This window comes from Schistocerca piceifrons, chromosome X (assembly GCF_021461385.2).
Source record: "Schistocerca piceifrons isolate TAMUIC-IGC-003096 chromosome X, iqSchPice1.1, whole genome shotgun sequence".
NCBI classification, from domain to species: Eukaryota; Metazoa; Arthropoda; class Insecta; order Orthoptera; family Acrididae; genus Schistocerca; species Schistocerca piceifrons.
In genome coordinates, this window is record NC_060149.1 from 704,293,852 (window position 1) to 704,311,916 (window position 18,065).

The window sequence follows — 18,065 nt, forward strand, 5'->3', positions numbered from 1 at the left end:
GTCCCCAAATGACAAAATGCAATATGTAAACTCAAATAACAACAGTGGACTACAAATTAAAAATGACAATCAATAAATAAACCCATAGCAACCGAAATACCAACATGCAAAACAAAACCGCTACGAACTCATGCACAAACCTGATATTATAAACAATTAAATATACCTACATTAGATATACCTTGACTAACACTGATGGCAGAGAATTCTATCTTCTACGGGGGCGTACTGAAAGTAACGCCTCCGATTTTTTTATGTGAAAACTCTTAAAGCTTTTAAAATAAAACAAACGTCATTAACAATTATTCTAATGTCTACATATTTGTAGCCATCTGTCGTTAGATGGCTTCGAATTGTAGCATGTAACGTGGCGGTTCTAAGAGTTCGTCGACACATCGAGCACCATTTCCTTCAACATGACAATGTCGCATCACAAAAGAGCGCTACGACTTCTGCAACAATCCAACGCCTGGGATTCGCTGTCATCGATCATCGACCATACATTCCCGAAGCCGGCCGGAGTGGACGAGCGATTCTAGGCACTGCAGTCTGGAACCGTGCGACCGCTACGGTCGCAGGTTCGAATCCTGCCTCGAGCATGGATGTGTGTGATGTCCTTAGGTTAGTTAGGTTTAAGTAGTTGTAAGTTCTAGGGGACTGATGACCACAGCAGTTAAGTCCCATAGTGCTCAGAGCCATTTGAACCATATGAACATTCCCGAATTGGCCCCATCCGCATCTCACCTGTTTTCAAAACTTAAAAAACACCTTCGAGGACTTCACTTTGATAGTGATGGAGCGGTGCAAGCAGAGATGAGGTTGTGGCTCTGTCAAAAAAGTCAAACATTCTACAGTCAAGATATCAACAAACGGGCCTCTCCTTGGGAGCAGCGTGTTCGTTGCCAGTTGAGAAATAAATATGCCGATATGAAGAATAAAGGTGTATAATGTTAACAGAATTTGTGTTGTTTAAAAATCCTTAAGAATTTTCACATAAAATATTTGGAGTCATTTATTTTTAGCATGCCCTCTCATTTTTTATTCATGTTGATATCAAAACATAATTGATTGGTGACACCATAGAGTACTGTGTGCACAACGACCATATATGTGATATTAGAAGGAAGGTCAGCGTTGGTCGTAATTTTAATGGTTTATTGACAGCAAAATCGATTTTCAGTCACATAATGATCATCTTCAGTGCTGTAGTGTACAAATTAACTCATAGGCGCTGGTGTCAAGTTATTATCAGTAACCAAAGCTATGAAACGATCAAAAACGATCACAACAATATTATTGTTACGGCCAACGATGACTTTCCTTCTAATCCAAACATGGTTTATACTTCCATTTACAAATTTTATGTTCAGTTACTTGCTTAAAAATCCTGCAGAAAAGAAAAATAATAATAAGTAAAGAAATTGATTGAAATAATAAGAAAAGAATAATAATAATAATAACATTAACAGGAAGGCCACCTACACATGGCAACAACAATATATGCGGAGGTATCTGCTGGAGGGAGTTGTAATCACCTCCCCCCCCCTCCCCTCCCTCTTCAGAACCCTAAACCGGGCGCAGCAGCTAAGTGGTCAATTCAAGACCCACCTTAAGAAATCAGGTCGTGTGTCATTGAAAATGATGCAGAAACGGAAATTGGAGAACAGAATCAGAAAGTGCGCTCCTGTGCGCTGGCATCGATTTCAGTTGGAGTCATTCTGGTTTAGGTGAGTGTTGTCTCTTAGCGAGTGTGCAAACACTCAATAAGCATAGACCTCAGAGAGGTTGTGGATTCGTGGCGAGGTTTTCATTAAAGTCAAAAAATTATATTCGTTTTCAGGGAAATTTGAGTGGGGAGTTTTTGTGTCATTCTTTCACAACTGACTTTGAACTTTCCGTGGCCGCGTTTTCTTCGTAATATGTAATAAGGAAATGTGGCTTTGCCTTGAGCAAACACAATTTTTCTTTGAGAGTCTAGTTTACAACGAAAATCTTTATAGTTCTAAAGATGGCCACTGAACTGGCTGAAAATGGTCGTCTATGTAACAAAACTTGCTATCTAGGCAATAAGGTATTCTAAAAGGGTATTGGACTCTCAAATATAGAAGATCGTTTCGTGCTTCACTGACGATGTGAGGTAGTCATAACATTCATGTTTCCGAGAAGTTTCTCCATCTTCACAACCATGGACACACAAAACATAAATGCACAGAACAGAAACACACACAACACATGTGGAGAAGAAGCGTCAACAACAACAAACAAAAGGCACACACTCGCACACTCGCCTACAAGAACAAAGCAGCTCACAGCACAGGCAATATGTTAAAAAAAAAAAAGGACTGAAAATTGCCTACAGAACAGCCAACTGTATACAGAAGAAACTGAGGCTAACTAATACTAACAAAGTCAAACACAACACTTCTGGTATCTACCAACTCAAGTGTCAAGACTGCAGCTCAGTTTATGTTGTACAAACAAGTAGAAATTTCGACATGAGGTACACTGAACACGGAAGGGCACTTAAGAGTAACAGCAGTCATTTCACATTTGCAGATCATCTTATGGACGAGAAATACAGACTAACAGACATAAACACAGACTTAAAAATTCTTAAATTCAGCAATGGCCCTCTACATAAACGTATAATAGAAGAAAATTACCATTTAGAAAAAGCCATAGCGTAAGGAAAAGAAGCGGTGAATGAATACACAGCACTATGTAGTGGAACCCTGTTCGCAGCTCTAAAGTAATGATCAGAAAACCAAGACACATTACACACACACACACACACACACACACACACGCACACACACACACACACACAAGCAAACAAAAGACACACATCCTAGAGCCTAATGTCACTGCAGAATTCTAACTTCCTGCCCAAAACAACCAGAACAAAATGGCAGAACAAGTGAACAGTGAAAGAGTGTGTGGTAGGGAGCTGCACTCAAACACTCCGTAGAACCACGAAAACGCGAGATCTACAAAAAATAAGTACACACAGTTAGCTACACAGTCTCTTCCCCCTACCCAATCAACATTTCATAAAGTATAATCACAATCAGCAAACACTTCAACACATTTTTCGAAAGATATAACTGTTACTTAATAAGTGCTAGTCAAAGAGTAGAACAGAGAAGCTTTGTTTACAACATAATATAACGATAGTAGTGCCATAGAGAGTATCATATTAGGCCCCACAAATAAAAATAATTGTGAAAAATTGAGTAATAAAACAACGATTAACGCATATTAATTGCAGATGACATAGTGGAAAGCAATAATTGTAACTGTGCTGCAGTTACGAAACACTTGTGAACACCAATATGTAATAATAAGATATATAGGGTGTTACAAAGAGGTACGGCCAAACTTTCAGGAAAAATTCCTCACACACAAATAAAGAAAAGATGTTATGTGGACATGTGTCCGGAAACGCTTAATTTCCATGTTAGAGCTCATTTTAGTTTCGTCAGTATGTACTGTACTTCTTCGATTCACCACCAGTTGGCCCAATTGAAGGAAGGTAATGTTGACTTCGGTGCTTGTGTTGACATGTGACTCATTGCTCTACAGTACTAGCATTAAGCACATCAGTACGTAGCATCAACAGGTTAGTTTTCATCACGAACGTGGTTTTGCAGTCAGTGCAATGTTTACAAATGCGGAGTTGGCAGATGCCCATTTGACGTATGGATTAGCACGGGGCAATAGCTGTGGCGCGGTACGTTTGTATCGGGACAGATTTCCAGAACGAAGGTGTCCCGACAGGAAGACGTTCGAAGCTATTGATCGGCGTCTTAGGGAGCATGGAACATTCCAGCCTATGACTCGCGACTGGGGCAGACCTAGAACGATGAGGACATCTGCAATGGACGAGGCAATTTTTCGTGCAGTTGACGATAACCCTAATGTCAGCGTCAGAGAAGTTGCTGCTGTACAAGGTAACGTTGACCACGTCACTGTATGGAGAGTGCTACGGGAGAACCAGTTGTTTCCGTACGACGTACAGCGTGTGCAGGCACTATCAGCAGCTGATTGGCCTCCACGGGTACACTTCTGCGAATGGTTCATCCAACAATGTGTCAATCCTCATTTCAGTGCAAATGTTCTCTTTACGGATGAGGCTCCATTCCAACGTGATCAAATTGTAAATTTTCACAATCAACATGTGTGGGCTGACGAGAATCCGCACGCAATTGTGCAATCACGTCATCAACACAGATTTTCTGTGAACGTTTGGGCTGGCATTGTTGGTGATGTCTTGATTTGGCCCCATGTTCTTCCACCTACGCTCAATGGAGCACGTTATCATGATTTCATACGGGATACCCCACCTGTGCTGCTATAACATGTGCCTTTACAAGTACGACACAACATGTGGTTCATGCACGATGGAGCTCCTGCACATTTCAGTCGAAGTGTTCGTACGCTTCTCAACAACAGATTCGGTGACCGATGGATTTGTAGAGGCGGACCAATTCCATGGCCTCCACGCTCTCCTGACCTCAACCCTCTTGAGTTTCATTTATGGGGGCATTTGAAAGCTCTTGTCTACGCAACTCCGGTACCAAATGTAGAGACTCTTCGTGCTCGTATTGTGGACGGCTGTGATACAATACGCCATTCTCCAGGGCTGCATCAGTGCACCAGGGATTCCATGCGACGGAGGGTGGATGCATGTATCCTCGCTACGGAGGACATTTTGAACATTTCCTGTAACAAAGTGTTTGAAGTCACGCTGGTACGTTCTGTTGCTATGTGTTTCCATTCCATGATTAATGTGATTTGAAGAGAAGTAATAAAATGAGTTCTACCATGGAAAGTAAGCGTTTCCGGACACATGTCCACATAACATATTTTCTTTCTTTGTGTGTGAGGAATGTTTCCTGAAAGTTTGACCGTACCTTTTTGTAACACCCAGTATATTAATTCTTCATGTTAATATTTCAGTCAATACTTGTAGTAAAGTAAACACTACAGAGGGGTCCAGAAAAATGTATCCACTGTTTAAAAGTCCATAACTTGCAAGCTAATTGACGGAGTTGTCTCATTTTTGGTGAAAGTGTAGCTTAAAGTCCAACTTAAAGATATCACTGTAGGTGTTCGAAATGGTCGCCATTAGCATCCACACACAAACGATGCCGCCGAACTGCAGCACAAACTACTGACTGCAACGTGTTCAGTTGGATATTTGCACATGAATGTACGATGCATTCTCGAAGTTCATCCAATGTGCGTGGCTTTTGTCGATAAACGACGTCCTTTAGTGTTCCCCACAGGTAAAAGTCCAGAAAAGTTAGGTCTGGGGAACGTGGTGGATACTCCACAGCACCTCTACGGCCTATCCATTTTCCTGGTAGATTTTCGTCGAGATACGCTCTAACACGATTTTGGTAGTGGGCTGGGACACCATCTTGTTGAAAATAAATTCTTCCGTCTCCATACAAGTCTCAGATGGCAGGTAAAATGGATGTCTGAAGCTTCTGAAGGTACACCTCACCGGTAACTGTGCCGTCAAAGAAGAATGGCGCAATCAAGCCCCGGTAAGGCAACCCTCACCACACATTTACTCCTGGCAAATTCACGGCTTTGTCTACATGGACGTTCGGATTTTCGGCGTCCCAGTAGATGCAATTCTGGCGATTTACTGCAACATTGAGTTTGAACTGTGCCTCATCAGACCACACAATCATCTCTGCAAACTCTTCATCGTTGCGCACCATGTTAGTAAACCACTTGCAGTACTCCATCCTACGATTAGGGTCGTCCTCGTTCATCGCTTGTAGCAATCGTGGGATGTAGCACTTCCACTTTGCTGTGTTCAAAATTCGCCGAACACTTGAGGGACTCACTCCAGTTTCACGGGCACACTGTCTCACAGACTTCTGTGGTGAGCTAGTGAATTGTTGTAACACACGACGGGAGTTAGCTGGACTTGTTACTGTTACAGGTCGTCCAGATCGTTGTTTGTGTACATCTTTAACACAGCCTTCGGCCTCAAATTTGTCTCGAATGCGACGAATCGTTAAACGTGTCGGTGGCTCTGTTTGATACTCATTTCGCCATTGCCGTTGAACCTCATTAATGTTTTCGTACTTAAAATACCACTTCAAAACTGACTTCCTTTCATCCAATGTAAGCCTTGTGCCAGCCATGTTTACTCGAGTAACTAGGTGCAACAAACAACAAACCACTGACTATCTAGCGTCTGTCATCTGACAAAACGAAACAACGCAATACAACGCTTGTGTGGCGATTGCCAGGAACCACCAACTATTACACTACTAAAGATGAGACAACCCCGTCAATTAGTTTGCCAGTTTAAACAGCGCATACATTTATTTGGACCCCTCTGTATAATCTCAAAAAACTGGTTAATATCATAATGCCTAAATACTTTGTGTATTGTACAACAGACAATAAAAAGTCCACTTGGAGAAACTTCTTCAACACATGTATGGGTAGTAACATAAGAAAAACTATGTTTGCTCATGACTCCGGACCGTATGCCTGCTTTGCTGCTGTGGAAATTAGCGGTGGGAGTTGCTAGTAGTCAGTTGGAGGCAGTGTACCGAAGTGTAAGCGGTGAACATATTACATTCCAGCGGCCGGGTCTCGGAATCTTTCCTGAAAGTAGTTGCAGAGCTGAAGGGCATTTAATTATTAAAATCTGAGTTATGAGATGTTTAACCTTATCTCACTGGTCAGAGCGAGGCTACCGAGCCTTATTTAAACCGATTTTACATGTGTTTCCGTGGAAAGAATTAATCGGAGTCCGCGAAAAACTTTTTCAATCAAATCTGCGAAGCAGTACGTGGAGTAATTCATCTGGCGCGCCGCACATCGCCATCGATCCAGGCCGCGGCCGCTACTGCGACATAGCGTGACGCCACAGAAGCTCCGAGGCACGGACGAAAGAACGTTTAAACGAGGTCTTCGGGGCTAGACAGTGGATCAATGGAAACGTGTGTCGCCTGGTCCCATAAATCACCTTGCTTATTACACCAGGTCGATGATCGTGTTCTGATATGCCACCATGCAGGCGTACGTCTGCTCTATACGTGCACCGCAGTAGGAACGCAGGCCGGTGGAGGCAGTAGTATGTTATGGGGGACATTCATCCGAGCTTCTATAGGGCCTGTTGTAGTAACCGAAGGCATCATGATAGCTGTGGAGTACCTGAACATTATCTCTCCATGCGTGATGCCCCGACGGCGATGGCGCCTTCTAACAGGATAACTGACCGCGCCACAAGCCCATCATCGTACGACAGTGGTTTGAGGATCACGATAGGGAACTCACTTTGATGTATTGGTCATCGAGTTTTCCTGAGCTGAACCTGATGGGAACACATCTATAAAACTTCGGGCGCCAGCACTGCCCTGGGGATGGCAGTTATCGTTGAAACAACCGGTTTTCGGTTATATCGACTTTTTCCAGGCGAGTGTAACCAGAGTGCGAAAATCGTTCAAAACACCGATTTCCGAAATAACTGATTTTCGTTTTTATTCCTGTTACACTGAAACGCCAAAGAAAATGGTAAAGGAATGCTTACTCGCTTACCCAAATACATAGATACAGTGCTTTTCTTCTAAAAAAAAAAAAAGTTTGAGGGTACTCCGACATTGGATATATTGCAGCGAAAATTACTTATAACTGAAGCATGGGATACCACCCGTCTGCTTTTACCCATGACGTCATCAACATCATGGTAGCGGGACCGTAGAGACATCTACCGGTAGCTCGGCGTTTGAGCGTACGCATATCCGTTTAGCACTACCATCGCCCACTATTAGCCGGCGAGCGCACATGCTTGTCGAACTGGCTGCCAGCGATTCAGTTGTCGAGAACGGTTGCTGCAGATTCGAAATGCTTGAAACAGTCTATGACATCGCTTTTCCCACCAAAAACTGCGCTGGTATCGTTCATATTGCGATTACCAACACGAAAAAGTGAAATAAAAAATTCACGTCCTTGAAATAAATCTTTGACGCTCTTCCATGTTCTCAACATCGTAAAAAAATTACTTTGTCGACGAAAACGTTTAGGGGTACACATCCGACAGAGTTCCCGCAGAAAAACAGCACTGCATAGATACGTAAAGAGGCAGAATACGGCGCTACTGTCGGGAACGCCTATATGACAATAAGTGTCTGGCGCAGTTGTTAGATCGGTTACTGCTGCTACAGTGGCAGGTTACGAAGAGTTAAGGGAGTTTAAGCGTGGTGTTATAGTCGGAGCACGAGCGATGGGACACAGCATCTCCGAGGTAGCGATGAAGTGGGAATTTTCCAGTACGACCATTTCACGAGTGTACCGTGAGTATCAGGAATCGAGTAAAACATCAAATCTCAGATGTCGCTGCGGCCGGAAAAAGGTCCTGCAAGAACGCGACCAAAGACGACTGAAGAGAATAGTTCAACGTGACAGAAGTGCAACCCTTCCGCAAATTGCTGCAGGTTTTAATGCTGGGCCATCAACAAGTGTCAGCGTGCGAACCATTCAACGAAACATCATCGATATGAGCTTTTGGAGCCCAAGGCCCACGCGTGTACCCTCTATGACTGCACGACACAAAGCTTTAAGCCTCGCCTGGGTCCGTCAACACCGACAGTGGATGACTGGAAACATGTTGCCTGGTCGGACGAGCCTCGTTTCAAATTGTATCGAGCGAATGGACGTGTACGGGTATGGAGACCACCTCATGAATCCATGGACCCTACATTTCAATAGGGGGCTGCTCAAGCTGGTAGAGGTAGAGGCTCCGTAATGGTGTGGGGCGTGTGCAGTTGGAGTGATATGGGACCCCTGATACGTCTAGACACGACGCTGACAGATGACACATACGGAAGCAACCTGTCTGACCACCTGCATCCATTCATGTCCATTGTGCATTTCGACGGACTTTGGCAATTCCAGCAGAACAATATGGCATCGCACACGTGCAGAATTGCTACAGATTGGCTCCAGCAGCGCTCTTCTGAGTTTAAACACTTCAAGAAAATGGTTCAAATGGCTCTGAGCACTATGGGACTTAACATCTGTGGCCATCAGTCCCCTAGAACTTAGAACTACTTAAACCTAACTAACCTAAGGACATCACACACATCCATGCCCGAGGCAGGATTCGAACCTGCGACCGTAGCGGCCACGCGGTTCCAGACTGAAACGCCTAGAACCGCACGGTCACACCGGCCGGCTTAAACACTTCCGCTGGGCACCAAACTACCCAGATATGAACATTATTGAGCATATCTGGGATACCTTGCAACGTGCTCTTACGGATTTATGGACAGCCTTGCAGGATTCGTGATGTCGGTTCCCTCCAGTATTATTTCAGACATCAGTCGAGTCCATGCACGTCGTGTTGCGGCACTTCTGCGTGCTCGCGGGGGCTCTACACGATATTACGCAGGTGTACCAGTTTCTTTGGCTCTTCAGTGTATTTCCTGCAATAGACGCAGAAATAGAACAAAGACTGGAAAGTTTTTACAGTGACAAGATAAATTGAATCAAAATACTGAATTAAGTAGACATATAACTTACTGCTTTATAGAAAAGTGGTAGGTGGTTGAATACTACAAAAAATCACCAGTATTCTCCTTCTGTTTCTAATTTTATGAAACTCTGCTCAAATATCATTTTGTAATTGGAGATCATACCGCTATTTGGGAATTACGAATAATCAGTATTAAAGACTGAAAACTAAAATTGTGTTAATTTGTCCGTTTTCAAGGGCTAGAAGCAAATAAAAGGCATATTATGTAGACAAAGGCCACAGATCAGTTAGTTTCTATTTTATTGTTTACTATGAATGAATTGCTGTTATGTTTCTAATTTATTGCTGATAGCATAATTTCCTTCCTCTTTTATTATTCTGTAGAAATGGCAGACGGATCTTTGATCTGTTAAAGTTCAAATGGCTCTATGCACTATGGGACTTAACGGCTGAGATCATCAGTCCCTTAGACTTAAAACTACTTAAACCTAACTAACCTAAGGACATCACACACATCCATGTCCCGAGGCAGGATTCGAACCTGCGACCGTAGCAGCAGTGCGGTTCCAGACTAAAGCGCCTAGAACCGCTCGGGCACAGCGACCGGCTCCGAGTCTTGTACACTGCGTGTACGCGTGTACATTAAGCTACGACAAATGGCAACAGGGACGTTACTGTCTGAGCAGTGCTGTTCCAGTTCTTACGCCATGCGCTTGTTGCTCGTTTCTGTCAGCATTGTTAATAACGTATCACTGACTGCATTTCCCATTTTCATATTTCAAACCAATAAAATTTTACGAATATTTTTTTTAAAAAGAGGTTTATATAAAAACGGAAAATTTTACCACTGCTGCTATGCCCAAATGATATCTCGGTTTTATACTCGGTTGTTTGTGGAAAACAAAAAAACGCCTGTTATAAACAAGACTAAACAAATACCGAAAAATAACGGTTATTCGGAACTAAAATATCGGTGTTGCTTTTAACCGGTCGTTTTTTCCCATCTCTTCCGTGCCCACTAACCACCGACCCGCAATTTACGGGAATTGCGTGACTTGTCCGTGGATGTCTGATGCTGCATACCTCAGGAAACCTACCAGCGACTTGTCGAATCGCTGCTGTATTGCATAACAAACGTGGACCAATACGCTATTAAGCAAATTGTCATGACTTTTGGCTCGTCAGTCTACATTGTGACCCAGAAGTCCTTTAACATTTGAAAATTCACTAATTCACTGAATAGAAATGTCGTGTGGCTAGGGCCTCCCGTCGGGTAGACCGTTCGCCTGGTGCAGGTCTTTCGATTTGACGCCACTTCGGCGACCTGCGTGTCGATGGGGATGAAATGATGATGATTAGGACAACACAACACCCAGTCCCTGAGCGGAGAAAATTTCCAACCCAGCCGGGAATCGAACCCGGGCCCTTAGGATTGACAGTCTGTCACGCTGACCACTCTGCTACCGGGGCGGACAATTCACTGAATAATGTGAGGTAAAAACTGACATAGGTGCCTGAAATGACATGGGGTTTTACTGAAGCCAAAAAAGAACTCAAAATGACCAAAAGCAATAATTAGCATAATAATTAATTTTTGCAAATTAATTCTAATACTGCAGCCAAGACCGCTTGTTTCTTCATGTCATACATACTGGTTACTGTACCAACCCCGTTATGAAACGAAAAAAAACACTTTTAAGACACAAGTCTGTGCATTCCATTTAGGCTTCAAAGAAATCCGTAGTGAGCTGTACACAGTACGGTCAGAAACACGACTACAGTATTGTCACACTCTAAAATACTTGCGAGTAGCGCTTGTCAGAAATCTTACTTTCAAAAACTACTGTAAGAACAACAAAATGAAATCTCCGTACGAAACAATCTGATTCGTAAACTGGTAGGGTCAAAATGGGGGCATACCCTCCAACACTCCGTGCACCTGCAGTGGCCCTGTGTTTGTCTGGTATCGGGGTCAGTGAATTCTGTAGACTAGTTACAGGTTGCGTCAAGCCTACTCCAGCAGATAAACTTTATTACATGCTTGAAATAGCGCCACCGTATGTACGCGGAGAAGTGGCTGCTGATAAGGAAAGGCTTACAGTGGAGGAGAACAGCGGCAACCTGTTACATGAGCATGCCCCTCCTCCACATCCGCTGAGCACCACGGAGAGTTAGCCACGATCATCTAAGAATTAAAACTCTGTGGGGGATCGGGACTCGAACTCGGAACCGTTGCATTTACCGGGAAAGTGCTACAGTAGTCAAAGGTCCCAGGTTAGAGTCCCAGCCTGGCACACATTTTTAATCTGCCAAGAAGTGTCATTACATCTCGCACTTCGCTACAGAGGGAAAATTCATTTGGAATCGTCTAAGAAGCTTACTGTGACTCCCGACGAGACGAAGCTAGAAATGTGGAAGAACAGATCACCTCTACTCTACAGAAGGATGAGAGCAGCCGAGCAGCTACCCATGGACTCAGGTGGTTGGTACGGAAGTCGCTAAATAGGTTACAATCCAGAATGGGAAGATAGGTGGACAACATAAAGAAATTAGGCTTTAATGCTGACGACGCTTACTGTGAATGCGCACAAGAGTAAATTACAAGCCGAGCTTCGATGTCTTCTGTGCCCAACATCGCGCGCAGAGTGCCTTGGAGGTTGCGAAGTTCTGAATACCTGCAGTATAAAGCTACTGTATTTATTCTTTCTGCTGCCCGCCAGGACAGCCATGCGTGTTAAAGCGCCACTTCCAGGTCAAGAAGGAACGCCGGCCCATGGTGGAATCCGCCCGGCGGATTACCGACGATGGTCGATGTGCCTGAAAGACCGGATGTGATTTTTAGGTGGTTTCTTACATTCCACTAGCTGACTTTCGGACTTTTTCCCAAGTCCCGCGTGCCGGGGTGGCCGAGCGGTTCTAGGCACTACAGTCTGGAACCGCGCGACCGCTACGGTCGCAGGTTCGAATCCTGCCTCGGGCATGGATGTGTGTGATGTTCTTAGGTTAGTTAGGTTTAAGTAGTTCTAAGTTCTAGGGGACTGATGAACTCAGAAGTTAAGTCCCATAGTGCTTAGAGCCATTTGAACCCAAGTCCGGCCTCCGTCACACGATTCGCAAACATTTAGAAAACTTTCGCTGACGTTCACATGTATAACACCACACGCAGTCTGTCGTGGTACACATTTCCGTGCCGGTGGGTAATAGGGTGGCGACAGGAAGGACATCCGGCAACCTCGTGAACTAAACGTTGCACATCCGTTAGTAACCATGCCGACCCTGCTGCAATGTAGGTCAAAGTCATAAGAAAAAGAAGGATTATTCTTATTCCTGGTTTGACTGCCAGTCTGAGTGTTTCTGTGTTTCTGACTCAAGAATCATAATTATAACGATTGAACTCAGGATATGCTGAGTCATTTAAAGATCACTTCTGTGCGTATGTCCTTTCCTCTGCTAAAGGTGAAGCAGCAACATGTCTACGCCACGGGCGGACTCATCAGAACATCCAGGCGCCACGCAACCGGCAACGGACCGGGAAGTGGTAAGTGCTGGGGCGGGCCAGCTTCACAACCTGTTTGTCCGGTTTCCGGTGAGCAGACGCTCTCACGTACTGTTTTGGGAGCGCACCAAGCAAAGCAACACGTAGAAATGAGAGCGACACCCAGCACACAGCGTAGAAAAATGTACCGAAACTCCGAGTAATATGAAGTTGTCTGGCCTTTTGCGTATAGTTGTAGCCCTCTGCACCAGCGAGAGGACCCACGAGTCTGTGGATTGTGTATTTCGATTCATTACATTAAACCAAGAGTCTTTTATGTTATGACGAGAGGGCAGCAATAAATTTAAGTGGAGACCTGCATTCTATTTTAGCCGATGACGAAGCGAGTGTGGTACGCATTTTAAAATTTTGTAAAATGTCCAGACTTCATCCTGACTGTTGGATTGGAGGTTTTAGTGTGTTGCAGAGTGACTAGCGTATCCTTTGTTTAGTGATATTGGTTATAGCTTTGTAATACCTTTTTCGAAACTTTCTCCTTTCCTTTTACCCACCTTTCAAGAACTGACACATGACAAGCTTTTGTGGCATTTTCTTAATGGATTAGTGTATATAGTCGACAATAGAAATTTTAGAAAATATTTTATTCTTTTATTCTGCAATTTTTAAAACTTTTACTCTTTTTAACCGCATCATATCCCCAGAGTTTAGTATGAGCGCTAAAGACCTCGATCTCGTGCACCCAAATAATTCTATCATCATCACTGAGAGTAGTAATTAATAAGGTGGCCAAGGATAAGCAAGGAAGGTTAAGGTTGAAGTCCTGTCGACGACTAAATTATTAGAGACTGAGCACAAAATCCGACCAGGCAAATAAGATGGCCTTGTCCTTTTGAGAGAAACCATTCCAGTATATGGCTTAAGAGGTTTATCGAATCTTAGGGAAATGCAAATAAAAGTCACTTGTACCGCATAAATAGGCGAAGACACCCACTACTGTTCGAATACTCGTTTGGCGATGAACCACGGGAAACAGTAACTGCTGGTAAACAACTAGAAGTAACCAACCGGAGCAACATAAAGTGGAACCACCAGATAAAACAAACTGTAGGAAAAGCAAATGTCAGGCTGAGATTCAGTGGGAGAATCTTAAAAAAATGCAATTCGTCCATGAATGAAGTGGTTTACAAAACAACTGAGCGGGTGGTTATTGAGTATAGAACATCAGCGTGGGACTCTTAGCAGGTTACAGATAGAGAAGAGCCAACGAAGAGAGGCGCGTTTCGTCACGGGATCGACAAAGCGCTGCGATGCTCAACGAACTCCAATGGCATACATTACAACAGAGGCGACGTGCACCTCGGAGAGGTTTACTTTCGAAATTCCGAGGGCGAATGTTCCAGAATATTACTTCCTCCTACATATATCTCGTGAAATGATCAGAACGAGAAATTCTAAGAAATCAAAGTTCATATGAAGATTTACCGGCAGTCATTTTTACCACACACCGTTTGCCAGTGGCACAAGGAAAGGGGGAATAGATAGTGGTACCAGAAGTACCGCACAGTAGGGTGGCTTCAGAATATAATTGTGTATGTAGAAGTCTGGATGACCGGCTGAGTATTTGAATAACCATCCTCATGAATGCGAGTGAAATATCTAACCACTGCGCCAGCTTCGTCGGTGGCGGCCAGTTATAATATAACAAATGAACGCTGTCATGCCACAGAGGTCAACAGTGACCACTACTTTGTTAGGCCTGTAGAGAGAGGAGATGACGGAACACCTTTAAATTTCAGGGCGTTACATTCGATGAAATTCAAATTAATCTCATGAAGGACCAGCATGGGTGTACATAATGAAATTATTTTGTGAACAGTTGACATTTTTTAGAACACCGTCTTTGCGTGGTACGTTTGAAAGGAGTTACCAGCAGCTAATTTCTGACATGTCCGAAAGAACAGACACCACACACATATAATTACGGCGATCACAAGCCAAAGATCATTTCTGTGCGGATGCACACATACGCTCGAACTCATGAGGGAATAGGCCTTGCCACGAGCAATCAGATTAATGAGCAGGGAGCAGTACTTTCGTAGTGTGTGGAGTAAGTTGAGAATGTGGGTCTGCTGGGGAGGGAAGGGGGATTGGGGGGGGGGGGGGAGGGGTCGTTCTGTGGATAAGTCCGTGCAGCCGCGCTAATTCTTGTGTCCTCGAACATTTTTTTTCATTTGAAGACTGTTCTAATTTTACGGGACGAACTGCCATACAGTGATGCACAGTTTTAAATGGAAAAATATTTGCAGGGGAAATGAACTGTAAACGTCCTTCAGTGTTTCACTCAGATCCGCTTCAAAAATCACTTTGTTTGTTATGGGAAATAAACCGACGCCCTCCGTCGCTTGAAAGACGTGATGATAAGCAGTTGTTTGGGCCGATTTCAGCTACACACTGCAAACACCTAATTGAAAATACCTGGAGAATCACTAGAGAAAATGCGTCTGACGACTTGTTGAAGGGCCACTCTGTATAATGAATGGCCCTATGTTGGTGCTTACTGTTTGCGAAAAAAATGTTTTAAGCTAAGTTTTATTCCATATGTATTATTTCAAATATCCAACACCTTTAACAATATGTAGTGCTGAATATCTAAAAAAACAAAATAAAAATCAATTGGTCTTCACATTCCTAAATTTCACTTACACATTGCAAATATCCGTGTCATTTTGTTTACAAATATGCACATTTTAACGGATCATTTACAGTTGTCGTTAAAATATACGAGTAATATTACTATAACATATTTCAAATACACTGATGAGCCAAAACGTTATAACCAACACCCTTCGCGAGACTGAATGTCTCTGTGTGGGGCCGCGCGGAGTGGCCAAGCGGTTTGAGGCACCATGTCACGGATTGCGCGGCCACTCCCGCCGGAGGTTCGAGTCCTCTCTCGGGCATGGGTGTGTGTGTTGTTATTAGCATAAGTTAATTTAAGTAGTGTGTAAGTCTAGGGACCGATGAGCTCAGTAGTTTGGTCCCTTAGCAATTCACACACACACCTCCTGGTGGCGTTGCGGTCACGTGACGCGGTAAGAAAAGAATACGCTGAAGTGACAAAATTCATGGGATACAACTGAATATCTTGTTGGACCTCTTTTTTCCCGGCGTAGTGCGGCACCGCGACGTGGCAAGGACTCAACATGTTGCCGGAAGTCCCCTGCAGAAATGCTGAGCTAAGCTGCCTCTATAGCCTTCCATAATCGCGAATGTTGTTGGTGCAGGATTTTGTGCACGAACTGACCTCTCGATTATGTCACATAAACGGATGGGATTCATGCCGTGCGATCTGGATGGCCAAATCATTCGCTCGAACTGTCCAGAATGTTCTTCAAACCAATCGCGAACAATTGTGGGCCGGTGACGTGGCGCATTGTCATACATAAAAATTCCATCGTTGTTTAGGAACGTGAAGCCTTTGAATAACTGAAAATGGTCTCCAAGCAGCCGAACATCAGCGACGACTCATCCATTCGATGTAAACACAGGTCACACCATTATAGAGCCACCACCAGTTTGCACAGTGATCTGTTGACAGCTTAAGTCCATGGTTTCTTGGGGTCTGAGCCACACTCGAACCCTACCATCAGCTCTTACCAATTGAAACTGGGACCCACTGACCAGGCCACATTTTCGCAGCTGTCTGTGGTCCACCCATATGGTCACAAGCTCAGAAGAGGCGATGTCGTGCTGTTAGGAAAGGCATTCGCATCGGTCGTCCGCTGCCATAGCCGATTAACGCCAAATTTCGCCGCACTGTCGTAAGGAATACGTTCCTTGTATGTCACACTTTGGTTTCTGGAGTTATTTCAGGCAGTGATTCTTGTCTATTAGCATTGACAACTCTACGCAAACGCCGCTGCTCTCCGTTGTTAAGTGAATGCCGTCGTCCACTGCGTTGTCCGTGGTGAGAGGTAACGCCTGAAATGTGTCATTCTCGGCACACTCTTGACACTGTGGATCTCAAGAATTGCCTAACGATTTCCGAAATGGTGTGTCTCATGCGTCTAGTTTCTACTACCATTCCCTGTTCAAAGTCTCTTGATTCCCGTCGTGCGGCAGTAATCACGTCGGAAACCTTTTCACATGGCTCACAAATGACAGCTCCACCAATGTACTGACTTTTTATACCTTTTGTAAGAGATACTATCGCCATCTATCTGTATATGTGCATGCCGCTATCCCATGACTTTTGTCAGCTTAGTGAATAAAGGGAGCAAGACGCATGGGGAATCCGACAATCTGGTTGGAGTCCAGACACCACTTGGAGCTCGTTAGTGTTTTATGTGGCGTTGGCGTTCTAGATGCGGATCTGTAAAACTTTTTTTCCTGCTAGCGTTTGGACAGTATAGTGACAGGCAAGTGTTTAGGGACAATCTTGACTGTAGACAAGAGACGAGGATTTTTACAAAACCTGAGCCCCTGTAGCGCCGAGAGGAGCCTGCGTCTTGTAGACCGAGACAGCTCAACAGTTGTTGAAAGTGATTACGCGTTTAGGATAAGGTTGCAGTATGCACCCATCTCCACAGCGCACAATTCAAATTTTTTTGCCAGCTGCAGTTCAGAATCATCGTAAACTGGTGAAACTGAGGAAAATAATCCAATTAAGTCATCTAACAATGAGCAGCTTAGAAGAGATGTGTAAATGAGAGGAGAGAGTTTCGGTCCTCAGTAAATGCAGTCCACAATCAAAGGCAGAAGAAACAACAATCCAGAAGATAAATAAGGTCACCAAGACGTCCAAACATATCTGGTCTCAAGGTTGGCTCTACCTCGTCAGAAGTGTCTTACGGGTATTCGAGAGAAGAAGAAATGGAAGCAGTTAACAAATAACGCGTCCCTAAGTTCAACTAGAATATGCCCACCCAGAAGCGGCCAGAAGATCTAGTCTTCCGAACGAGACCACAAACACAGAAACCACACATGCAGCTTTTACGGACGCCGAACTCAAAACAGTCACAAATGCAAGAGGAAAGAGACGAATCTCTTGTCAACGAAACG